This window comes from Anas platyrhynchos, chromosome 14 (assembly GCF_047663525.1).
Source record: "Anas platyrhynchos isolate ZD024472 breed Pekin duck chromosome 14, IASCAAS_PekinDuck_T2T, whole genome shotgun sequence".
Classification (NCBI taxonomy): domain Eukaryota; kingdom Metazoa; phylum Chordata; class Aves; order Anseriformes; family Anatidae; genus Anas; species Anas platyrhynchos.
The window spans coordinates 23,147,717-23,174,608 of record NC_092600.1 but is presented as its reverse complement, the minus strand read 5'-3'; positions in this window follow the sequence as shown (position 1 = coordinate 23,174,608).

The following is a 26,892-nucleotide window of genomic DNA, read 5'->3' as shown; positions in this document are numbered from 1 at the left end:
TTAATTTAGCTGTTAAGTTTCATCTCTCGGTCTCACCTCAATGACTGGGCAGGATGTGAAAACTTTCCCTAGTGCCAAGCAGTTTTCACAGCAGTTTCAGTTGGTATGTCAAGATCAAGCAGAAGGAAGTGGAAACAGAATCCAAACAGGACTACAGGAAACCAAGTGTGGGACTCCTCAAATTTATTTCTACATCAGTTGCTGATTCAAAGTTGGTCTTCAAGGTGAAGATAAAGGCAGATTGAATCAGCCCAAGGAAATTCGTTTAGTTTATCAACTAAAGCTATGCACTGCAAGCAGTTCTGTGAGAAGACCCTGATATACCAAGGTGCTGAGAGACTCCTGGAGAAAACTGACAGTCCATTCTCTGCTTGGGTTGCATAGACAGTCTCTTCACTAAAAACTGCCATCTAGTTTTCTATCATTGTGTCTGAGTCAGTTGTGACATAGGGTATGTCTGTGATTCCCTGGTTTCTGAGACATGTCTCAATGGGGCCATGGAATTCAGGGGGTGTAAAAAGGAACAGATATGGGCATTTTTCTCAGAGCAAGATCTATGAATTAGACAGGCAAAGGAAGAAGTAAGAGATGAAAGTGGGGAAACAAAGCATAGGAAGGGGTCAAAGGGAATGCAAAGGCCCTTAGAAGTAGAACTTAATGAAGGAATTGGACTTGATTATCTTTCTGGGTCCCTTCCAACTTGGGATAGTTTTTTGATTCTGTGATTGTATGATTAGAAATATCTCTCAAAGAACAAATGCATGATGGGAAAGCATTGCTACATAAGAAGCAGAGAAAGTAAGTGGTGGGTAAGAATCTGTCTTCCTCCTTGGAAGCTTTTGAGAAGGAATCCAAATCGTCCATAAAGAAGAAGATGAAGAAATGACAAGTGCAAGGAAGGAAGTGAAAGGGAGAGAGGAGGACTTGGGCAAGCACCCTGCCTGCAGATGGGCTGGTTGATGAACTGATGGTGTTTGTAACACTTTGCTGCAAAATACATGGACAGCTGAAGGAAGGCAACTATGTCTCTGCCTCCCAGCAAGATATGAGATTTCTACACCCAGAGGCTGATAGATGCCAAGAAGATGGAGTGAGTTCTTAGAGGAACCCCTGTTTGATGCAAAGATTGCTTGGATAGAAATGTCAACCATGGATAACAGAGGTCACTCACAAGGGCATCATTCACTAACTTTGCAGTCCCTTCACGCATAGCCAGGTGGGTCAGCTCAGTACAAGCTTACCCAGAACCAAGGAATGGACAGGCATGGGATGCAGGAGTTCTTGAAGTGCTATCAGGGGTCCCAGCTAGCTCCACCTGCTGCACCAGAGAAATATGGGGTGACCCCAGCCTCCAGTGTCACATCTTCCTGCCCCAGAAAGCTGTCTGGGACATGCTGGCCTTAAAGCCAGGTCCTGCCCTTGCCTTCTGAGTGCCCTTCACTCACCCCGTGGGGTCTGAACCAGGACCTCCCAGGACAAAGTGAATCCTGGTTTGGGGACCTGTGTGGGGAAGAATGCCAAGAATGTGCACGTCTCTGTCATATAGCCTTTGGTCCTGTGTCCTGAAAAGAGGGAACTAACAGACACTCCTACCTGGGCTAAAATTATCTGTCAAGCCATAAGTAAATCGTTCCAAGTAGGTTTTACCTTAACACCACCAACAGTCACAGCAATCCCATGACCTGCTCACACTTGTAATAGCTGTCTGGCTCAGAGGGACCTGCCCACCACATTCTGTGACATGTTTCGGGTAAGACAAAACAGCACACGAGTTTCTTCTCTGTTTTCATTCTGGTTTTCATAAATTTCACATTTCCAGCACTTTGTTCTAGACATATAGATTTACTTCTCTGGTGACAAAAATATTTTTCAATTTATAGAAATGCCAGTTCAATACATCTCTATAGAATATGATGAGACTGGAATTGAATTTCCTGCTTGTTCAGTTTTTTATTAGTGTTTCTTTATCAAGCAGTCTGGCAAAACTAAACACATTTACTTTATATATTCAGTGTCACCATATCTCCATTTACCTTCTGCCTTTGAAATTGAGAACAATAATGCTATTTAGTTCTTTCTGAAGTGGACCCAGACTTTCCGGGTGTGCTTGCCTGAATGTCAGGTGGGCAGATGGGCTCTGGGGTATGAATTCAACATCTTCACCTGCACTCAGAGGGAAGGAGGAAGGAATACGGCATACAGCACTGTAAGCTGGCATGAGTGATGCCAGAAACAGAGTTACCATTGGCAGGACAGGAGGCATCACAGCAAAAAGCTGGGCCATAGTAACCAGAGGGGATTTCTGATAGCACAGTTTTCAAACACCACGATCTGCAATGCTAGAGGTAAACGAAAGAGATGTCATGGAAGGACAAGTACTGTGCTTTGCTACTAGCACAGTTTTCTTTGGTCATCTTAGAGGCAATATGCATAGCAGAACCAAGAGAAGGAGGTGGCAGTGGGAGGAACAAGAACACTTTTGTGATGCCAGGTCCCAGAGCAGACTGGCAGCTGGGGAGACCAGCAGAGTGGGGACAAGTCACCTCAGGGAGGACAGTCTCCAGGATTATTTCTCATCTTCCTGTTTGTTTGCTTGTTTTGCTTGTCCCTGCTATCACACCCTGGTTCATGCATTCACTGGAGCTGGGCTGTCATGACTGGCTGTGTGGGGGCAGCTGTGAGGAGCCACCGACCTGCGAGAGGTGAATGTGAAACTCAGCAACTGGGGTGTTGGGGTGTGATGTGCACCTTGCCAGACCCTAGAGGGGAAGGCTGCCATTGAGATGATAAAGGAAGACATATGAAATAGTTCTTCAGGCTCCTCTGGCTTTTTACCTCACAAGAGCAAGTGTCTCTTGCAGCACTGGGGTTCCTCAGTCACCCTAATGAAAGCAAAATGTTGAAGTGTTGACAGTTGCTTTTGATTTATTTCATTCTTTTTTTTTTTTTTTTTTTCTCATCTGTTTTTTCTTGTCTGGTAAGCAGAGCAGGGAGCATTAAACAGACATCCCTGGCACTGCAAGTATGGAGCAGAAGACTCCTTACAGCTGGTTTACACACCTACTTCTCAATACCTCTCAAGGCTTCCTTGTGCAGTGATGTTTGTGTGTCTAACTGGAGCCACCTAGCACAGAGCAAGGCTGTTCACCCAAAAGCAGGTTGCATGGGTTTAGACTGACACACTTTCTGCTGGACTGTGATTAAAAGCCTGTCCTGCAAGAACTAAAGAGTGTGTGTGTGCACGTGTGTGTTCTGTATGGAGCAGCATGGCAGGTTCTCACCCATGGAGGAACAACCAGAGTATGGACCTGTTCTTATGGGGAAGGAGTCCTTGTCCCCAGCCCTACCTACCTGTTCTCTTGTATTCCCAACAAGCTGGCCCAGGACTGGAAGTGCCAGGAAGCCTTGGCTTCTGTCTCACTGTCAGGTGCCCTTTATAACAAGTTCAAGACGTATGGGATGCAGCTGGAGAGCTGAGTGCCAACCCAACCACTTCATCCCTCAAAGACCCAGCTCTGGTCTGTTGTGTACAAGCATTTTCTTCTTCTCAGTTGACTCATTTCCCTGGGTGCGTGGCCTAAGCACCAGAAACACCCTGACTGCATTGTTAGGTCAGTATCTTCCAAATTATTGCTTTCTTTTTACATCTGACACTTTACATGAACACCTGGAGCTGCCAGAAGGCTTGTCAAACTGACAGTGGCACAGAGCAGCATGCGGTGGGTGCCACAACGCTGCCAGGGAATTCAGCCCCAGCACTGGCCAGGGCTCCTGCTAGACTCCTGCCCAAAAGGCTGTCTTTGACCTGGGTTTTTCTGGCAACAGCTAAATAATAAGCAGGCAGACCCTTTTGCAAGGAACAAGTACAGAGAGTTCAGATGTGTCTGGATCTGTTCGGAGCTACAGGAGTCCTGGAGAATTTGGCATGCTGCTGCTGATTAGCCTTTAATTTGCAATGCTGTAATTAAGGCCAAGTGTAGGGAATTCCCAACAATGCTGTAATTCTCTAAAACCAGGAGATGTGAGCAAGCCATCTCTTTCTGTGCCAGGGCCGTAGTTTCCCAGTTTAGTGGCAATTCAGACTTACTGGTTCTGGATCAAAGGGGAAGCTACTGATGCTGAAAGATAAAATAAGCTTTGGTTATTTTCCTGCTCAGAACAGAGAAGAGCTGCTGCTGTCTCCTGCAAGACTTGCATGCCCAGGGTGTGCTGTAAGCTTTGAGCCAAGATTCCTCCCTAAGTGTGGTACATGACTTGTGTGCTTCATATAAAGGGGGCCACTGATGGAGCACTTCCAGCATGGTTACCATTGAGGCCACTTGTGTGGAAAACAGAGCAAGGGCTGATGATCATCTGCATTCACTGGAGAAGGCTGTGATACATGCAGTGATTGTCTTTTCCAGAGCTGTTTTGTGTCTGCAGAGTATGTGGCTGGTGATCCCAGTAAAGTTGGGTTTGTTGTTGTCTCCATCCATCGTTCCCAATCTCTGTGCACAGTGACATCCTGAGAGGTGACAGGATATCTCAGGGAGGAGAAGGAATTACCCCTGCAAAGATCAGTTACCTGTGTTTGTAGGCAGTGTGTATTTAATATTTAAAGTATTATTAAAGTATTAATATTAAAGTATTTAATAATTAAATATTAAAACCATTGCTCCAACTGCGGCTATTTAATTCCCACCAACTATTCCATTCACAATATCCAAAACTGCCATTTAATGTTTTTTCTAACATCAATATATTGACAATACACGTAATGCACAAGAAAATTTACAAATTACAAGCGAAGACTCCATATACTGAAGTTATAATTGCACAGGACTTTAAAAACAAGCATTTCTGTAGGTTGCATTTCACCTGTCCACATTTTGGCACTGACGGGAACAATTCAGCAAAACGTAATAAGCCAAAACACACTCTCCATCCAGCAAACGTGATGTGCTCCACTTCAGTTTGCCAGAAGTATCATTTACAGGACATCAGAGTTACCGTGGGCAGAGTTACCGTGACACATTCGTTGTGGCTCAGCACCCGTCCTGCCGGGCACCATCGGGCTCCGAGCCCCGCAGGGACGGGTGCTGAGCCCTCCTTGCTGGTCCCGGCTTCGAGGGCTTTGCGTTTTGTTTCAGTTTAGGCTGTGGAGAACGCGGCGGGGTGGGCGCGGAGAGCGCGGTCCGTGAAGGAACGGCGAGGGGAAGGAAGGGGGGCGCTGAGGGGAGGAAGGGCTGCAGAGGTTTTAAGTTTATTGTTTGGTGTTTTTTTGTTTTTTTTTTTGCTTTTTTTCCGCGTCAAGCGTCCCCATTCGATGCGAATGGTGCAGGAATGCATCGCCTAACACGAGTCGGAGAACCTCAAAGCCTTCGCTGAGGGAACTGCAGCCGCAGAGCAGGCAGCAGAGCTCAGCTGCTGAGCACAACGAGGCTCGCTCATCTCGGCGGCTGTGTGGCCTCAGCCGCTCCCGGTGCCTAAAAATAAAGCCAAAATAAAAATAAAAGTAAAAAAAAAAAAGCCGTATGGGAGCTCAGCGGCCCCGGCCGGGGCTACGCACACGGTCCCGGGGCTGCCTCAGCTGCCCACCCGCGCACCAGCCATCAGGAGGGGAAATCGTGGGAGGAAAAAAAGCCACGATGTTTTGAAATTAACACGTGTGTTTTGTTTCTCTGTCGCAGGGTGCTCTCTCCTCCCTTTCTGCCTTCCCCCCCCCCCGAGGAGCACGTCTCCGCAGCACTGGAGGCAGGAGCTTGCTACACGCAGGTACGGTGGAGGTAAACGCCTTGGTAATGCACCCGTGTGTAAAAACTTACACGGTCGGTGTGTAAACCGACTCAAAAGCCCCTTTCCAGTCTTCTGGAGTTGTCAAGTGGTATTACCGCATCATGCCATGAAAATGAGCGAGGTGCATTTACGGTTCCTTAACGGTGAACAGATTCTCCAAACTAATCTGTGATAAAAGAGCATTTCCTATAAGGAAAAATAAAACTTTCACCTATCTATTTCACAACAATGAAAGGTCCGGGAATCTAGTATTTCCACAGCTCAAAGCCAAAATAGATTACTTAATTATTCATTTCTCCAGATCTTTTTGGTGTAAAATCTGAAAGTAACTCAAACAACAAAATCTTCAGAATAAATTAGGGCATGTGTTAGAACTGAGAGAAAAAATCACAAGAACAGACTTTCACATGTTTTTCAGAACACCTACAAGTAAGTATCAGTTGGGTGTGGTGGCATCCTGTAAAATACCTTTTGTTAAACAGATGGAAATGAAACTTGTGTGCCATCAGCCTCTTGTGGTGGCATGTTGAGAAGTAGCAAAGCTAGTTAGAAAATAATACACATGTACAGATTTAAGAAATGGACAACGTTTCACTGTAGATGTTTATTCTAGTAACAAAAACCTGTGAAGTCCCATATTTTAATGTACAGTGATATATTTTGTCCTATAAAATACAACTTACAGAAATTTCTATCAAGTAAACCTAAACAAACACACTTGCTTTTTGCATACTTTTACGTGTATCTTTAAATTAAAAACATCTCATTAAGAAAAATCTTACACCATAGTAGATGTTTGCATTTAATACCGCCTCTTTGCATTTTAACATTTTGTCTACGGGTTCAGAATACAGACCAATATTACTAATAATTAATATTACTAAATAATTAATAATTAATAATTATTAAAATTACTCAATAATTAATAATTAATATTACTAATACTTAATAATTAATATTACCAATCTTCTTTTCAAACTTAATGCAGTTTTATACCTTTTTCAGTGGACAGTCTTATATACGCTACCAGCATAAGCAGGGTCTGACAACAGTGACACTTTTTTTTTTTCTTTTTTTTTTTTCAGGAGCAAAACACTTTTAGAGTGGAAAGTACAGGACAATGGAGACATTTCTTAAATTTCCAGCAAAGTTCTGCCAAAAGAAAACCCAAGAAATGTCCCACATAATTAATTTAAATCGAAGCAATAAATTCCATGGCCCATTTAATAAACTTCTTTTATTTAACAAACTTCTTTTTCTTTCCTTTGGTATACCAATTCATTTGTAGTCTTAGCTCTTTGCCAATAGATGTCTGATTTTTTTAATTTTTTTGCTGGTTATAAAGGTGCTACTTTTATATACTCTTTAATTGCAGGTTTGTAAAAATGTGAAATTAAAAACCCCTCATCCACATGAAAAACTAGGTACGTTTTTTTTCGTTGTTGTACACTTAACAGATGGATTTCAAAACACAAAATACCTGTATATAAAAAGGAAGATAGTGCACTTTAAGCTTATAACATTCCATTTTCAAATCCTCCGTCCAATAATCAGTAACACCGTTCTTCTGCAGCCTTCTCCTAAATACGCATGACCCTTCCATCGTAAAATAAACAAGACAGCAATATTTGACTCCTTGTTTAAAGAGTGTGCTGTAGGAACAACTTTGACACCAAAATATCACATACATGAGATGTAAAGGTATGGCTCCTAAGGTCTTGATTAAATTCTTTTACAAAATTACAATTCAAGTTACTGGAAAACATAACTTTATAATTTTAAAAAGCAATATGGGCTCTTCTTAGACTTTTTCCATTTCTGTACTGTAAATGGAAATTTTAAGATAAAGATGCAAGTAGGAAAAACAAAATCTCAGAACAGTTAACGCTGTGAATTTTTATAAGAAAAACATTATGCACAAAATGCAGCAAGTGAAAGTCCAGTATGTTCTTGCCTTTTACCTATTTGAATATTGTCATTCACAGTTGTTCAAAAATTGCTAATTTGTCAGTACATTTTGTAAGGCTAGATTTACAACAGCATTTTTGCAAAAGTGAGAATATACAGTATATACAGAAGACATTGACTCAGTCCTTGCAGTGGTGTATATTATCTATGGGAAATATAACAGCAGTTATAGTTCTATGACTGATTAGTGGAAGATGAAGCTTCTGCTTCTGTTGGTTTCTGACCTTCCTTAGGTGTTTCTGGCTTCATCTCTTTACCGATCTCCCTACTTTTACTCCGATCTTTCCGATCTTTTCCTCTTTCACGATCTTGATCTCTGTCTTGATCTTGCTCTTTTTCCCTGCTTCGATCCCGGTCTCGGTCTCTGTCACGATCTCTGTCTCTGCTTCTTGATCGTTCTCTGTCACGTTGGTTTCTGTCTCTGTTTTTATCCCATTCTTTGTCTCTGTGTCTCTCCCAGTCCCTGTCTCTGTTCCAGTTTCTGCCACGGTCTCTTTCCCAAGGTCTGCCATGTTCTCGATCCCTTCGTCTTTCCTCAAAGGGTCTGCTTTGTCGATTATCTGCTTGCTGAGGCTCTGGCTGATCTAAAACCTTGTCTTTACTTCCTCCTTCGTATCTCTCTCTCTGTCTCCCTTCAAATGTCTGGCCTCTAAATTCAAGATTTTTGCCTTCTTGGAAGTCAGATCCTGACCACTGTCCTTCTGACTCGGGCCCTTGCCCAGGAATACCAGAAAGAGGTGCAGACGGCCCAGCTTCCTCCCACATCTCCTTTCTGTGGCCTGGTGGATGACTGGGAAGGTCCAGGAGTGGTCTTGGGGTTGGCTTCATATTTTGTGGTGACTGTGGTCCATGCTGTGTAGAAAATAAGGAAGGAATGGGACTCTTTTGACTTCCAAATCTTCCAGGGGCAGATCCTCTTTGTCCATCGTTATTTGGAGAAACATGCTCTTCTGAGAACTGTGGCGCTGGGCCTCTAAAATTAGGTCCATGAGGTCCTCCGTGTGCATTGAGCATCAGTGGTGCTGGAGGTCCTCCTTTCTGCCCAGACAAAGAAAACGGACCTCCAGCTCGGTTCTCCTCAAAGTGCTGTGGGAGAGGTCCACCCTCACCCTGAACTGGTGGAGATTCAGTTTGTTCTACAAATTGATGAGGCTGAGGGTTTCTTTGTTCTTCGTATTGCACCGCAGAAAGACCCCTGTCTGGTTCAAAGTGACCAGGTCCCTTTTCCTGAGAAGTAAACATTGGATTTGCCTCGTTTGACCAGGATACTTTGTGCATATCTTGCAAAGACTGACTGTCATTAGATGTGGAGAAATTAGGCTGAAAAGACGTACTTGGAGGTGTCGGAAGCAGCACTTTACGTAAAGGCCTGGATGTAGAAGGTTCTGCAGAAACTGCTTGACTCACATTTTCCAAAGTAACTTGAACAGTATTTTCAAATTTGCTATTAGGTGCCTCTTTTTGGAGCACTGCAGGAGGCTTTTCACTGGAAACCCAGTTATCACCACCGTAACTAAGCTGAGTAGCAGGAATTAAAGTTTTATCTTCCTGACCAAGTGAAGTCTGCAAAGTGTTTGGAAAACTCGCTTGAGGGTCACAGCTCTGGTTTAAAACTTGTGCTTGCTGATTGGAAGATGAAGGTAAATCTACTTTTTGCGCAGCCTGTTGGTCCTGATGGAACAATTCAGTCTCTATTAGGGAAGATTTTGGTGGAGGTGACATTAAAGCATCAGACACCGAGAAGTGAGCCACTGAAACACCAACAGCTGCTCGTTGTTGTCTGAGGGCTTCTTCTTGCTCCTCAGTTTGTCGTTTCTGCTCTTCTAATTGTTTGTTTAATTCTTCTAACATTTTTTGCAGTTCCACCAAGGATGAAGACGCAGATAAATCTGGCACATACGAGGCAGGTGTTTCCACGGAAGTGTTTTTAGTGTCTGTATACATTTTGTTAGGTAAATCATCAACCGTAACTTTTGCTTCCTCCAAGATAGTTTTGTCTTCCAGATCATAGGCCTCATCCTTTAGTTCTGCTGTGTTACTGGGCTTCTCCACACTATACAGTTTTTTGCTTTCACCGGTCTGCATTTCAAAAGCTTTCTCTGGATCATATTCTTCTTCGGTATCGTATGGCCTGTCATCCTCCTCATCTTCTGTAGCTTTGTCTTTTGACATCTGTCCAAACTGTTGTGCAATGGGATCTAGCAAAGGAACAGCTGACACACCTCCATCCACAGCTGCTTTAGCTTCCTGATTTGAAGACTGGACAATTTCAGTCTCCTTAGCAAGAGGTTCAAAAGTCTTCTTTTTACCAAAAAGTGTCTGGAGGATGTACTCAAGAGGTGTGGTAGTTTTTGAGGATGAAGAATGCGTAGCAGTAGCACTTGTAGAAGCGGTAGCTGAAACTGGTGGTGGTACAGTACTTGTGGTTCCACTCTTAATCGAGGACGGTATTTTTAATACTGAAGGTGTAACTGATGAGGTTTCTGGAACGGGAAGTGGGGGTGGAGGTGGAGGAGATCCAGGTAGTGTTGTACTTACAGCTGAGTCTCCCGAATACAGTGTGTATTTCGGAGTTTTCTTTTCTTGTGAAGAAGCTACTGGCCCCTTAGAGTACAGCGATGTTTCTGTTTCCTCTTGCACCTGAATTCGGCTGCGCTTTGTCTCTATTTTGTCTGTATCCATGGTAGTAGCAGGACGCTTCCCTTTCTGACAGATAACCAATCCAAGAATTAAATTCGGACGTGAAGACTCGAGACCTGAAAGGAAACACAAAGATTGCATATGTAAAAAAACTACTATTTTTTATCTGTGTTCTCAATAGGAACTTATCATTTTATATAATGGCAGCTATGAGTCATAACAGTAACAGTTCTTCTAAATTTCATGCAGTGACATTATCCCATAAGCCTATGTGTCTATATTTAATTACTATTTATATAAATTTGTATACAGTAACTAAAAATGTTTTAATTCTTTCCCTGATATTTTTTAATATTGCAGTAACAGGTGAATCTTACTGAAAGATGTCCTTGTAAATGTCTCTGCTGTTCAAAAATTAAAGAAAGTTTTCCTATTTTTGTATTATTACTTTCTACTTATTATTGTCCACTTCCTCCCCCAATCAAATATTTCCTTTCTAAATACTTTGCAAATACCTTATATACACAGAGATACTGATAAGTGAGAAAACCTGGACAAGCAATCTAACTTTCTGTAGGGCTACGTTGGAATTGAAGAACTAGAAATAAAGAGAAAAAAACTAATGCTATTAAAACAAACAAACAGACAAACAACAACAACAAACACTTCACTTTCTGTTACAAAGAAAGCACGAGGCATTGTTAAACTTAATAATTACATTTCTGTTCTAATCTGTGCTAAAATACCGGACTGACATTTACACCATTCCATCAAGGTGACTTTTAACACTGTTGTAGAATTGAGTTTGATGCCACAGACCCTTCCCTAAGTAAGAAATGTGAGCAGAATTACTCCATTGTGAAAGCTTCAGGCTTGAATCCCTGGAGAAGCATTTCCAGAAATGACCAGAAAGTTTCCCATAAAGAGGAAAAATGCAAACAGCTGAAGGTCCGTTTCACATTATCGTATTCCTTCCTTGTACATTCACATTTCCCACAGGCACTCGTGGAAGACAAATACAACCAGAATAAAGAGCAGGGAATAAATCCTTTAACATACAGTCAGTGGCAAATGTAGAAAAAACATATAAAGAGAGGATTTTAACTTCTGGATTTAGTGACTTGAGATCCTCATTTGGGAGCCATATTAATATTTGCATCCAGCTAGGAATCAGGAATATAGAAACGAAACTAACAGCAAAGAGATTTACTGTGGTTATACGATGAGGACTCTAAAACCTACACTGTCCCTTATATTCATGACCCTTAAGTAAGAGTTTAAAAGAGGTGTAATATATGAATTTATGTATATCTTTAGTCTCTTACTAAACAAAACCAACTGCTCACTAAGGAACAACTTATAAATAACTAATTATTGCCACTGAAAACTTCTTGATACCAGCAAAACCCCAAACTTCCCATAGTTGCAGATAAATTCTATTTGCCATTACCAGTCATAAGTATGAACCTTTGCTGAAACAACTGAATTCAAAGTTTTAAGGGGGCTCCTAAATTTACTATCTTATGAGAAAATTACATCAGCTGTTTTTATTTGTATAGCTGAAATTATATTCACGTACGCTAAGAAAGAATTAAATGAGGTAAGCCTATTTCTTAAGTTCAATGTGAGGTTTCCTCAGCAAGAGGATTATAACCAGGTAAGTCAAGACGATGACTTCTTCAACACAGCTTCATTAAGCATAAATATTTCATTAAGCAGTAACCTGCCTAAATTCTGAAATTCTGTGTTCTTCTGACTGTGACTGGTAATAGTACAGCACGCCTGTTTTAGCCACATAATGGAGAGACCAGCAAAATCTGGTTACTCACTAGAAGGTCTTTGCAAAAAGACAGAAAAAATTGAGGCCAATGCAAAATCTACTTGAAGTTTCCTATCAGAAGCAGCTCTCATCTTAAGTATTTTGAAAAAAAATAACACTGAAATTTGATTGAATGCATTCTAGTTCCACAGCTGATTTCAGATTACTTCAAAGTTCAGTGTTTGAGTTTTACATAGTTCTGTGGTTGAGAGGATGTTGGCCATGTTGGTTTAAATAAACTTCTATACTATTTCCTACTTGTACATTTAAAACTCAGTGCCAAGTTTTTTCCTCCAGATATAGTATTTCAGTATTTTGTGTTGCCAATTTTCACTTTCTTCCATGGTTAGAAATATATATATATATATACACACACGAATCATAAATGCATCAAGAAAATGACCTAGCTATACTAACCAAAACTAAGACTTGCTTATAATTTAGTTTGCTTATAATTCTATACAGATTGCCCTTGTGAGAGGGCAGGGACGGCAAGATGTACAACGAAAGGAGGCAGGACAGGAACTAAACAAGTAATTATCTTTGGTGAATCTAAGATTATTTGGAAAGGATCACAAATCCTTGATTCACCCAGTTAAAAACTCCTTTCAACCCACTGCCTAAAAGCAATCCTAGAAATTCTGATCACTATAGTTTACTACCCCAGATGAAGTTACATTAATGCATAACATCAGGGCATAGCTCAAAAGACAGCTTACTTGGGAAGACTGTGTACACTCTGAAGAGACTCAATAGTTAGGTATGATTCACTCTGAGTGACTGCTTTACATTTTTTCTTTATCAGCATGTGAGTAATGACTCCACATTTGGTCAGCATCGACCCGTGCAGAGTATCTCTCAAATCTGTGTTCACCCTAAAACTCCTCGTAAGCATTCACTGTTCTTCTGTCATTAACGTATTGGTTATCTGCTCTTCTGCAGAGACCTGTGATTTGTCCAACTAGTCACAACATGCATCTCAAACATTGACTAATTGAAACGAACAGGTTTCAAAAATCTATTGGACTGTGTATCTAAAATTAACAGCAAAAAGTTAAAAAAAACAGTTCTGAATCCCTGTAAGAGACAGAGATCATCGCTAATAAAAACAGAGTAAAACTTAAACACACGTTCAAGATAAATTCCAGATGAAAGTGTAGAGATGAAAGTGCTAAATAGTGTTGTGTGTATGTGAAACGAGACAAACAAATTCACATACAGTAAACTACCAGAAAAAAAAAAAAAAAAAAAAAAAAAAACAATGCTGAACATCCCACCAACACATAATATCTGGTAATAAATATCTGAGGTGGTTGAAGTGAATAGATGTGAATATCCTTCCATGTTCCTCTATATTTATATCACCCATGACAAAGTTTTGTAGATCTTCTAGGCACTACAGCAGGTCAGAGGTCCCCAGTTGTGTTCCAAATCCAGTCCATCAGAAAACAGGAGAGATTCATAATCCGTATACACCTGATGGAGTTGGTTGAGACAGCTGGAATATCTTCCAACTAGGACTTCTGGAGTGATGGGATTATTGTCCTCTCCCTCCTCCCGCCCCCAGTCATATTTATCAAAGTATCTTACACTGTCATGTTTTTTGAGTACTTGCTAAACACTATTTGAAGGTACACAAATTTAAGGAGATAATGACCACTTACCAAAAAATATCTTTATTGGGTATAAAAAACAGTAAATTCCATCAGATGTCAGTAACAAGTATGTATTACAAGTCTTTTACGCTGCGGTATTAATACATGCCTGCAAGTGTTTATACCTATGTTTCTTCTGGGCAATTACCTCCAGTTTTGAAAGAACTTTTCCTATTTACATTTTGTAAAAACCAGCCTGACGTGCCTCATTTCTATGCTAACAAGTCTGTCTACTTTTGCCAGGCCTCCACTTTAAAAGCTTCATTTGAAATGAAATCTACAACAGAAATATAAAAGATAATGTACAAGGACAGCCTATGTTTGCTCAAGAATGCAAGGAGGGGAAGATCATTTAAATGCTTCCCTAGAGCAGGTTAAAAGCACAGCGGAAGACTGCAGATGTAGCCAATTCAATGGCAAACTCATTCTTATATGTTACTGTCCAGAAAGGAATGTATTTCAGTTATTCGGGCTGGAAAATCTAGCCCACAGTTTAGGACTCTGTCTGCCTCCCTGTGCCAAGTGTTAACACTTACATGTTCTTGTTTTTTGGTTATGAAACAGGAATAATAGTTTTTGCCTACTTTTCAAGAACTGGGTAAATTAAAGACTACCAGGTGCTTACATTCAGCTTATAGAGACTACATGATGACTTAAGGTAGCAACAAGCCTGCCTTTTTAGCTGTAGCCTGAAAACAATGACGTAGACTGTGCACTGTTCAGGGATGGATAAGACAGGCTCAGAGTGTATGAGAAAAATCTTGTCCAAGAACACAAAGCAAGCGCCCTTTGCAATTTCATGCAGGAAAGAAGAGTATTTTCCTAGCATTACATTACTTGTTGGTGGTGTTTTCCTGTTATTGTTTTTTAAGTTGTATGCCATTAACATGTGAAAACCTGGCCAGGCAGAACACACCTCTGTTTATGAATATAAGCCCTGAGAATGCTTTATTGAGTTTAGTCCTAAACTTGTATTTGGGTAGCAGAGGACAGTCAGCTTGTCAGAAAGGTCAGCTCCTTACATGTTTTAATGTGTAATTATTTTGCGCTGTTTAGTATTTTGCAAACCATCCTTACAACAATGAAGTATTGCCTTCATTGTAACCTATAGCTCTTAAGCTCCTCAACCTGTTACTCTATATGAAAAAAGGTACTTATTTGGAAACTAAGCATATGCACCGCCTCCATCCTCAGATGAAGATGACTTCAAATTTTGTAATATAAAGGTGTTTCACATCTGAACTCATTCTCATTTCATTCTGTTTCCATGTTCAATGCACAAAGATGGAGCAAATTCAAGCCATACATTACTGCTGATAACTCTAACTAAAAATAGAAGAGCGTAATATATACCAACCTATACCACCTACTGTCTGCCACCTACGCAAAAGGAATTTGCCTGCTCCCAGGCAAACCAATGTTCTGAAGTCAGTGATTTGTCTGGAACTTGATCCAGGTAGCACAGAGTATTTCAGACCCCGTGTACATGCATATTGCATGCACAGCGTAATACATACCATGAGATAACAACAATGTAGTGAAACCATAAACGTTACCTTTGTCTTCAGAGATTTCTTGACTGCTCTGTGGGATAAGAGTCTCCTATGTGATTTAGGGGACAGCACATGGCTTGTAGGGACCTAAAACTTGGTGGATTTATGGGTTGTTGAAAGTAGGGTCGGTTGAATGTTCTGATAATGTTTGCTTGTTTGTCTCAATATAGTGGCTGTTCTATGTACTCCATTTTATGGGTAAACAAATCCTCCTAACAGCAGAGATTTATCTTGTTGGAAAGGCTATGTGAGTTTCAGACCATGTCACCTTGAGATGATTGACTTTGCAATTTTTTCCTATATGCACACTTTTAAAATGTTTTTATAAAATTATATATTTTTTAATTATGCTTACATTAAACATTCAAAACCAATTGGTCTCTGATTTACTCGTTTTGTAATTTGACCTAGCAGTTAACCTCCCCTAAATTTTGTGCTTACCTGGTCCCTCAAAGGGCAAGAGGTTGGAAGGAATTGGGTCCTTAGAACTCAGTGGGATCAGGTAGAGATTCTTGACATGTCTGTTGTTATTAGTTACAACACCAAAACAACCACGTCTGATAAAATAGGAGTAGAGAGAGATATAGGCAACTTCTTCTTCTTCTGTGGCAGGATGGAAACGAATCAAACGAATCAAAAACAATTCCTGAAATACAAAATCAAAGTGGAAAAATTCAACCTGTAACACATCAGCAAATAAAATTGTTTTCCACTTTCATCCAATATAGGATGAAAGTCTGGAGCAGCTTTAAACCAAGATTTAAGAAAATACTGTCATTCAATTGGTAATATTAAACCAGAATCAATTTTGTCATTTTCAGAAATACCAACTATTTACGTATCTCACATCAAGCTACACCTCTTTAGGTTCAGAATATTCAAATAATTATGAAAGAAATGGAAAATTCTTAGATTATATTTGCATACTGTGCTTCATTTTTACTAAATCCATAAGGGTTTTAGTAGTAAAATTTATTACATACACTTACTAATAATTTCCTAGTCTTTTAAAATTGAATTTCTATCTTCAGTAACTGAATAAATAGATTGTTTATATTCAATCATTAAAAAACAATAGGTTGTATGAATGTTTAACTACTACACAGGGGAAAGACAATTGGCAGCTCAACAGGCAAACCTGTTTCTTCAATAAATCAAAAATTTCAATGGAATAAGTGGTAGCAGTAGTTTTCTAGGTATGATCGACATCAATATAAATTAGTAACAAGGAAATTCTATCAAAAGCTGCTGTATATTTCTTCCTGGTTTTCCAAAGGATTTTAAGTAAATACCTTACAAAGTGAAGATCTGAGTTTGCCAACATAATCCCAGACTGCCTTCGGTGAGATCTTCCCACCAATATGAATCGTGTCTGGTAAATCCTAAACAAGAAGCATTACATGGTCGTATAAGAAAAGGAAAGAGAGGCTACAGTTTTGAACCAGCACAGATTGCCCCATCCCAGTAGCTTAGGCGATAATACAGTACTATGTTTTACTAAACTTGCACATATACATTCCTAATTTCAGACAGGCTGTTTCCAAAATGCAAGGAGTTCATTATGGCATATTACTGGAAGGCTGGCAGTACACACAAAACAGAAAAAGCACTGCCTGACGAAGATAGCAGTGGAAGGTCAAATACTTTTGTATGCCTATCAGCCGATTCTATTTGTTAGCTTTGCTTTTACAGGGAACCTGTTATATGTAGTATAGCTTTTATCTACGCTTTCAATTTATCTGAAATTTTTGCACCCATATGAATTCTAGTTAGCTTCCTGTCATGATGACAGTGAAACCTGTTTTAGCAAAAACAACAAGAGAGCCACCAACCCTCCTAAGAAAAGACCTAAACTACATGCCTGAAACCCTCAATCACAACAAATACACTTCTTCAGAGAAGTTAAATAACTGCTCGGTTGTTTCATCACAAGCTGTCATACTACCTAATTAGTTGAATGTACACCCTCCCAAAATATAAAAGCAGTTGCGTCAAAGTTAATCAAAGGATGATATTTTTAATAAATGGCCAAACTTTTCTAATAGATCACATCAGTGATCCATCCATCTGTTTGTGAGCAGAACAGGGCATCTCTTTCAAAACACATGCTGATGATGCTTCTCGTCAAAAACTGATCTTGCTATTATCAAGCTATTATTCTATGTTAGATACTAACATATATATAAACATATTAACAGACATGAGAATTCTTCACAAATACGTGAGGAATTTTTTTTAAAAGGCTTTCTCTCCTCCCCCCTGCCTCAGGCTACTGTTCCTATTACTAAAGGAGATTACTAAAGGGATGCAATTTTTTTTTTTTTTGTTACACGTCCAATATAACAACATACACAGTGACCCCAGCCTTTCTAACAACAGGAACTGCAATACATTCTAAACGCATAAACATGTCAGTGCTAACCTCACTAAGATAATCAAAGCACCCAGAGACAGGATATGCTTTAGTGATAAATTTGGCCACACTCTGCAGATTAATAAATCCTTTCCAAATGGTGTTGAGGCGAGAGAGGAAGAGAGAAGTATCGCTGCCTTGAGGTGAGCATGGCTCAGCAACACTGCAAAACAAATCCAAAAGAGAAACGTTATAGAGCACAGTAAGAATGCTTCCTTCTTCTTCTTTTCTTCCCTCCTCTTATTGATCAATTACTTTATTTTAAAAAAGCAAGTAACAGAAGCCTTAGTAAATGCTTTGTTAATGTTTTCCACTTTCATCCAATATAGGATGAAAGTCTGGAGCAGCTTTAAACCAACCCTCACAAACACTTAATATATTTGAATGCACATGCAGATTTAAAGTCAAATATCTTATAAGTTTTATTTATCTGTTAAAACACATTGAAGAATTTTTACTGTCAATATATAACGATGCTCAGAAAATTTTACCAACTAGAGAAGTTAAACAAGGAGATGACGAATTAAAAATTTAAAGTTCAGGTGATCGCATTTAAAGTTGAACATGCCTTTTGATTATTGGCAGGGGAGGGTAAGAAGCAAAGGGGGACAAACAAACTGACCATAGCGAGACCAGAGATTCAGTGGCTTAGCTTACTATTAAATATACACACCTGATATTGGGTGACTGATGAACAGCTAAGTATCTTGGATCTGGTGAGGACGATGGCTTTGTTAATATTGATTTGGGAACAGTCATAACTGGTTTTGACATTTCCTGCTTTGTCTCCCCTGTTAAAACTTCACCAGATGCAGTACCAGAACGCAGGGCTGTCGTCGTAGTACCAGAGGAGCCGCTCATTGGTGTTCTAGGCTCTCGGCCAGAAACTGTTACAGTTGTGACAACTGCACCAGTGCAAGAGGCAGGAAAAGTCGAAGGTTCTTCAGATGAAGAATCTGTGTTGTTATGGCCTTGGGTTGTAGGAATGTAAGTTCTTTCTAAGCTTGACTGGGAAACTGCTTCTGCTGCAGGTGCAACTTCGGTTTCCTCTGTGTTTTCAGAGGCTGCCTCTTTAGCAGGCTCCGCTGCTGCTGATGGTGCAGAACTTTCATATTTTCTCTGAACTTCTGGTTTAGATTTTGACACTGCTTTTTTAGCAGAAGCCATTAATTTTATCTTCTTCGGTGGTAATTCATCTTCAGATGCTGAAATCTGACCTACAAAATTAATTTTAAAGTGTTTTTGATTACTGTTTAACAATGAAAAGGTCTGAAGAGAAAAACAAGTAAGCAAGCAATGCTCTTAATAATTCTTTTACTTCAGACAAAGTCAACACTGTAGATACCTGTACAGATTTTGCAGTTCAGGTCAAAAAGATGGGCTCGATGTTCATTTGTTGTATCCTTCAACATACTGCTAAAAACGTCTAGAGAAGGAGCACTATTTACATTTTGTACAGTTTGGGTTGACTTCTGCTGCTCCTGGAAATGAACAAACACAGAAAACATTCTGGTTGATTGCTAAATTCAATCATAAAAAAATACTTTTGAAACCGTTAATTCCAGTTCTTTAAAAAGATATTAAGGGCTGTGCAGAACTACTGCTCTGAGCAGCACTTACAAAAAGATGGAATTTTGAAATATTCTTCCCCTTTTATCATTTGTTTAAGAATATCATGTCAAACAGAGTTCTCAAATAGTATTTGTCCTCATTTCATTTCATGTAATTCCGAAGTAGATACTATCACATTAACTGCTTCCTGAGAATACAGAATTGTAATACTGATCACATTTTTGGGGGGGGAAACAATTGGCTAAGATTTTGCTGTAAACTGAGGCAAAGGTCTGAAAAACACGCATCATCTGATATTTTAGAAGCACATGTGATATATGCCCGATATTAGGTTGTTGCATTCCTTCAAACCAAAAGGAAAATGCTCATAGCACACCTACTAGGTGATATTCTTACAGTTCATTGAAACAACCTGCATTTCTGATACAAAATTTGAGGCCCTAGTTAGCATTTATCTCCCTTGGCACCTCCATGCTAAAGCAATAGCTAATACTTATATCAGAATCAGACACCGGGGGAGAATCTTCCATATTTACATCTGGCACTTGTTCCCGTTTTACAGCTGCTTTCTTGATCTCGTGTGATTTGTTTCTTGACTCTAACATCTGAGAGAAACAAAAACACTTTAGTAACAAGTCTGCATACTGATTTTATAATTTTATTTTGTATTTTCTTATCAGTTGGCTAGTGGAAGAGAAAAAGCTTACGTTATTCATATTTCATTAGGAAGAAAACAATATATTAATTATGGGTGGTAAGGGCTGGTGAAGTTACTGGTAGTTCATATCTAAGGACACACTGGAGAATCGTATTGCTTACCGCTTTGGCTGGTTTCTCCTTCCATACAGACAGTTCTTTAGATAAAAGTTCTTCGGGTTTCATTCTCACTAGTTTTGACACTGAGATTTCTCCACGAAGAACACGATGAAAAAGTCCCTAAAAAAAAAAAAAAAAAAAAACACACTTTGTTGCCATGCTGAATAACTTAAGCAACTAACATGATTTGCAGTGCTGGACTGTCAAAACCCTTTCAGGTTTCTTAATTCCCTATTAAAAATGCCAGTTAATCTTAAGAAAACTTAGCACGGTGCAGCAACCAGAAACTAATGATGAAATCATCATGAAGTATGAATTTTCCACATTACCATAAAATAGACTATCAATTCTACTGAACAGGAATTTTGAGAGATGAACTGCCACTCCTGTTTCATATCTATAGTAGAATTTTTTTTAAAAAAATTACGTTGTCTAGTCACTATTCCCATCTGCACCAGCTTCTTTTTCCTTTAAAAGATAAATTATCATGTACACAAGTGGTCTCCCATACAAACCACAGAACGTCACAGAAGAAAAACATTTATTTTTTTTCTAAGAATGCCATTCAATAAACAAATATTTCACTACAAAGGCCAATCTTAATAAATACACGCGATCCAACTGGACTTCCATTCCAACTGGATTATTTAATATTTGAATGGCTTTAAAACAATTTTTAGAGCATAATTCATAAGTCTCTCTCTTGAAACTACATATTGATGTATTATTTAAAAAACAGAATATATTTCAGTACGTTTACTGTTTAAGTAAATTCCAAACCTGGTTTTTTGGGTCCTTGAGATTGAACATGATGCTGCGGTATTTACTCTTGTATCGGTTGTCCGTAACTTGAAACAAATTAAACATCTCCTTTTCAATATTGAGTGCTACTTTCCCTACTTCACTCTCTGTCATGACCAGATCATCACTATCATTGACTCTGTCAAAAACAAGAAAGGGTATGCGCATTTACGTTAGGCACAAATTCTTCAGGCAGCATTCATAAAAACTAAATTTTCAGAGGAAGGAGTTAACCACGCTTTTATTCACTCAGTGAGGACTTCCTTAAAACACATTTCAAAGCCAAAGTCTATCTCAGGACCTCAAAATGTCAACAATGGCAACCTTTTGCTACTGTCTACAGAAGACCACGGAAGACAGCCTTAACGAACTGAAGCCAGGTCAGTCCTTACAAATACTCCTACTCATGACACTGCAATTAGTTTTTTGTTGTTGTTTTTTGTCATGAGCTACTGAGGGAGCTAAAACACTTCAGTTTTAATCTTAGACCCTCCACTGTGAACAGCATTTCTATTTCAGAGACACTACCAGAGCACAGTGGCCTAAGTCTTGACAGCTGACAAGAGCTTTAATATTTGTGGGACAATGTTTCAGCTTTTTTTTTTTTTTTTTTTTTTTTTTTTAAAAAAAAATAGTAATACAGTTGCTAACTTTGGGAGAAGAAGGAACCTCTGCCTCAGCAAGCCCTTCCAACCTTTCACTGTGATATTCCCTACACTATGCTTCGTACAACCCCTACATCTCCAAACACCACCATTGCCAGATATCAGCTTCAGGTCACCTGCATTATAAACATCTCTATGCTGTGATTTAATTCTTCAACTGTAATTGTCTCTCAGTACAAATGGGATAGTGACTTTTTTTTAAAGGCTTTTTCACATGCCCAATTATTTGGCATCAGATTTTTTATTTTTAATAAAGCTCTAATGCTAAAAATACTTGTAGTAATTTCTAGCACAAATTAAATCCCTTAGTATCACTTAGCAAGAAAGAAACAAAACTCTGCAGGCTAACCCTTTACTTCTAGTTGTAGTTTCCTATATAAAATAAGTGCTTTGAATTCTCACCCACCTCTTCCATAACATTTCTTTTAGGGACTGACGAATATGTTGTCGAATCTGTGAGTTGGGCTGCGACTGGATAGGGCTAGCTTGTGTTTTTGCTTGTCTACTTCCAGATGCAGTAGAAACGGAAGACAGCGAAGGCCTTTTGAGTCCTCCAGCCAAACTGGATGCAGCTAGTTTTTTGGAAACTGGCGAGTCATGAGAAGAAGCTGCTTGTTTTGAAGGAACGCCACCTGTTGAAGGCCATGGTTTCTTGGGAATTTCACCTTTGAAACTCCCAGCAGGTTTAAGCGTCTGCTTCATTAGCGATGTGCTAGACATGGAAGGGGACTTCTTTGGAGAAAAATTTTTAGTGAGGGAAGATGCATGTTTCTCCACCATAGATGCTGAAGCAATAGCTTTCTTTGATGCCCCTATAAACTCTGTCGCTTTATCTTTTTTTCTCTTCTCTTCCTTTTGAGCTGTTAAAACAAAGAAGAAAATGCAGTATTAAATGCTTAACATTATAACTTCCTGTTTATGAAGACCAGCTGCCAACCTATAAGGAAGTCTGTGAAATACCTCTGGAGAACTACCAAGTATATAATTTAAGCCATTCATTTTTAAAGCCTTTTTAAAGCCTTTTTAAAAAATGTGTAAAAGTTGACTTTTTTAAGAAGAAGTTTGCCTTTGATCCTGCAGAGAGCACTTCTCAGAGACTGTCCGAAGAGTTTAAAAGAGTTGCATTTTGGTTGTAAAGGTTGAAAATCTCAGTCACAAGCTATGCAAGAAAATTAAAAAAAAAAAAAAAAGACACCACCTTCAAAGATTCCTGAGTTGGACTTCATGATTAAGCTTCAAAACAAACAAACAAACAAACAAACAAACATTTTCACAAAGTCTTTAAAAAAAAAAAAAAAAAAGCAACACAACCCATATCTCACATTTAAGCAGAAATCCTCGCTCCAAACTTTCTACTTTAAGGAGAAAGCAAAGAGAGTCAAGTTAAACAACAAATCAATTGCTTAAAATTTTAAATATACGTTCAAGCCATTTGGTTGCTAGTATGAGTATCACACTGTCGCTATAAACTATCAGATCTTCTCATTTACTTTCCAGTTAAACTCTAGATTTAATACTATAATATTTAATAATTAAATATTAAAACCATTGCTCAAACTGCGGCTATTTAATTCCCACCAACTATTCCATTCACAATATCCAAAACTGCCATTTAATGTTTTTTCTAACATCAATATATTGACAATACACATAATGCACAAGAAAATTTACAAATTACAAGCGAAGACTCCATATACTGAAGTTATAATTGCACAGGACTTTAAAAACAAGCATTTCTGTAGGTTGCATTTCACCTGTCCACATTTTGGCACTGACGGGAACAATTCAGCAAAACGTAATAAGCCAAAACACACTCTCCATCCAGCAAACGTGATGTGCTCCACTTCAGTTTGCCAGAAGTCTCATTTACAGGACATCAGAGTTACCGTGGGCAGAGTTACCGTGACACATTCGTTGTGACAGCACAAAGGTTCCGAGGGAAACCAAGAAACAACTCCTGAGATGAAGTTGTTCTGATTAGAAAAGCTAAAGTTACTTCCCCAAAAGTCTTTTTTCTCCTCATAAATCTGCATTTGACTACTGACCAGTTTGTGATTTCTTAATTTTTTCATTATTATCTGATGTTTTTAGCTAGCAAGGTTTTGTAATCAGAATTAGTCCCACAGCCCCATCTGCAGAGAGCTATGTGCTTCCCGGGAAGGATGCAGAAATTTAACTTTGGTTAATTTCACCACAAACCAAATGGACCCTTTTGGTCTTCCATACCTGCTACAGTGAGAGCAGACATTATCAGGAAGGGTCTAACAACCGATTTTTCTCAGACTTGAGGGGGACAAAGGTAGGGAGCACCCTTCTGAAGCCCAGTTCGCCCAGTTCAAGAAATCCTATAACAGCATACTGTTTGAATAGAAATACACCTCAGAAAGGGGAAGATTTGGATTACCTGAGAAACAATGTCACTACTCATTTCTGAGTGAAACAGCCTTCCCACCTTTGCCGGTCGTTAAATTCTGTTAGACGCTGAGCGTTTGTAGTAGGCACCTCCAGCAGAACGCAAGCTTGTAACGAGCTGCACTACACTGCCTCTTACTGCCAGCATGTTTCACCACCAATACACAAGCTGGTGGTTAAGATGAACCATAAAACCGATGCTGTACCTGAATTTTCATAAGGCTAGGCAGAGAAGCAGGTGCTAAACGTTGCCTGGAATACAAAGTGAAGAGGAGGATGCAGAAGCACTAGCTATGTGGATCCACTGTGAGTGGATGCCTTGCTAAAGGTTTCTGAGTGAAAGTTATCTGAAGTGTAAGATGAAACACACTACATTAAATCATTCCAAAGAGCGTGAAGATCTTACTAGAGATTAAACTTCTTGTTCACCCACTGTTCCCGTACTTTTCCCTAGGGACTGGTCTCAAGTACTGACAAACTGAACACAAACCCAGGGGGATGTTGAGCTGGACTCACACGGACTTCTCTTCTGTTTCTATTATCTCCCAAAGCCTACCCCACTAACCTTACACTATCCGTCAGGAGGCATTGAGCTATCCCAGGAAGGAGAACAGGGATCAGAAACTATCAGTGACATTTTCAGTTTGGTCTAATGAGGCACCTGGAACTTAATACACTGAGGTAAAAAGCTGAACTACTTTGAATGAACAGTCTTGAAAAGCTAGAAGATGAATATCCAAAATATGTGTACAATAAGGTTGTGAGAATTTCTCTACTTCTGGTTCCTGGTTTATCTTCTGCCCAGACTTGTCTCTTCAGGCCGGTGGGACAGCGCACCTCTGTCTCACTACGGAGCGGCAGGACAGCACAGCTCAGGGTTCAAAATGACCACAGTACAATTCGGTCCTCGGTGCTATGATTTTAGTTCTTTTGGGTTGCAGCAGAAGTACAAAACATGAAATACTAAGCTTACATTCCATACTTACAGTTTTATCATCTGTTCAAATTAGTTAACAAGCACGCTGATAGAACTAAGAACAGCAGTTAAGATATTGTGTATATAAAAAATATATCCGTGCCCCAAACCTTCCTGTGTTCCAACGGCTATATCATGGTAAAACTATATACATGTAAAATAAATAAATAAATGGCACTAGCACAAAGGTAGATTGAAGTTCCCAGGGTTGATAGGCAGCAGCATCAGTATGGGTTCAAGAAGAAAGATGCACAAGCATCCTTTATTCTGCCAGTTCACGTCATGGCTATTTTGAAATGTTTCTACAGTAGAGCACAGAACTCAATGCTTCTTTAGCCAACAGAAAATGAGCAGATATTTCAGCCTCATGGAAGTCTAACAGTCTCACAAACTAAAATACTACTTTATAATTACAACTGTCTACCTAACGACTTGCTGGCAGGGATTCTGCATGTAGTAAAAGATACCTACACTACATAGGCTATTCGGTGTTTCAGAACACCTGTGAAGTACTTTCTCAAATCTGCAGGACACCTCACTACATTTGAAGGATAGTGAAGTGGTGTGTGTGTTTTGACAAAGTATTGAAGGTACTTACATCCTACATATGTTAACAACCTCATCTTAAAAAAAAAAAAAGAAAACACCCTCATATCCCATTTTGACTATGACAAAATGGATAGGCCCTGACAGATTTTTTTGGTTTACTGACAGGATTAGTGTTCTGCCAGACAATCCAGCTGCACCAACTCACGCTGTCCTTGCACAGCTCTTGTATCCAATGCACAGGAGGGCAGGAGCACACAGCTGAGCGCGGGGAAGGAGCAGGACTGTTGGCGTTAGGTCAGAGGTTGGACTCGATGATCTTGAGGTCTCTTCCAACCTAGATATTCTGTGATTCTGTGATTCTGGCAGCAGCTCACCAGTCCATTGCCTCAGCTGCAAGGCGAGCATGCCCCCCAGCCAGCACCATCTTCTGATGGGCGCTGTTTCTGGTGCGCGTTTGGAAAAGTTACCAGAAGTGAGTACTCTTTTCAGAGAGCAGTATGCCAACACAGGAGGGTCCCCGCCGCCCCTTCAGCCCACCCTAGCGCTGAGGGGACCGAAGGCTCCCCCCGGGCAGCTCCAACCCCGCAAGGCCTACCGAGGAGCCGCCTCCAACAGCCGCTCCACCGCCCCCCTCCCTGCGCCCTGAGGGCGGCTTCGCCAACCGCCATGAGGGGGCGGCTCGGCCCCTCGCCGTCCTGCCGGGCACCATCGGGCTCCGAGCCCCGCAGGGACGGGTGCTGAGCCCTCCTTGCTGGTCCCGGCTTCGAGGGCTTTGCGTTTTGTTTCAGTTTAGGCTGTGGAGAACGCGGCGGGGTGGGCGCGGAGAGCGCGGTCCGTGAAGGAACGGCGAGGGGAAGGAAGGGGGGCGCTGAGGGGAGGAAGGGCTGCAGAGGTTTTAAGTTTATTGTTTGGTGTTTTTTTGTTTTTTTTTTTGCTTTTTTTCCGCGTCAAGCGTCCCCATTCGATGCGAATGGTGCAGGAATGCATCGCCTAACACGAGTCGGAGAACCTCAAAGCCTTCGCTGAGGGAACTGCAGCCGCAGAGCAGGCAGCAGAGCTCAGCTGCTGAGCACAACGAGGCTCGCTCATCTCGGCGGCTGTGTGGCCTCAGCCGCTCCCGGTGCCTAAAAATAAAGCCAAAATAAAAATAAAAGTAAAAAAAAAAAAGCCGTATGGGAGCTCAGCGGCCCCGGCCGGGGCTGCCTCAGCTGCCCACCCGCGCACCAGCCATCAGGAGGGGAAATCGTGGGAGGAAAAAAAGCCACGATGTTTTGAAAT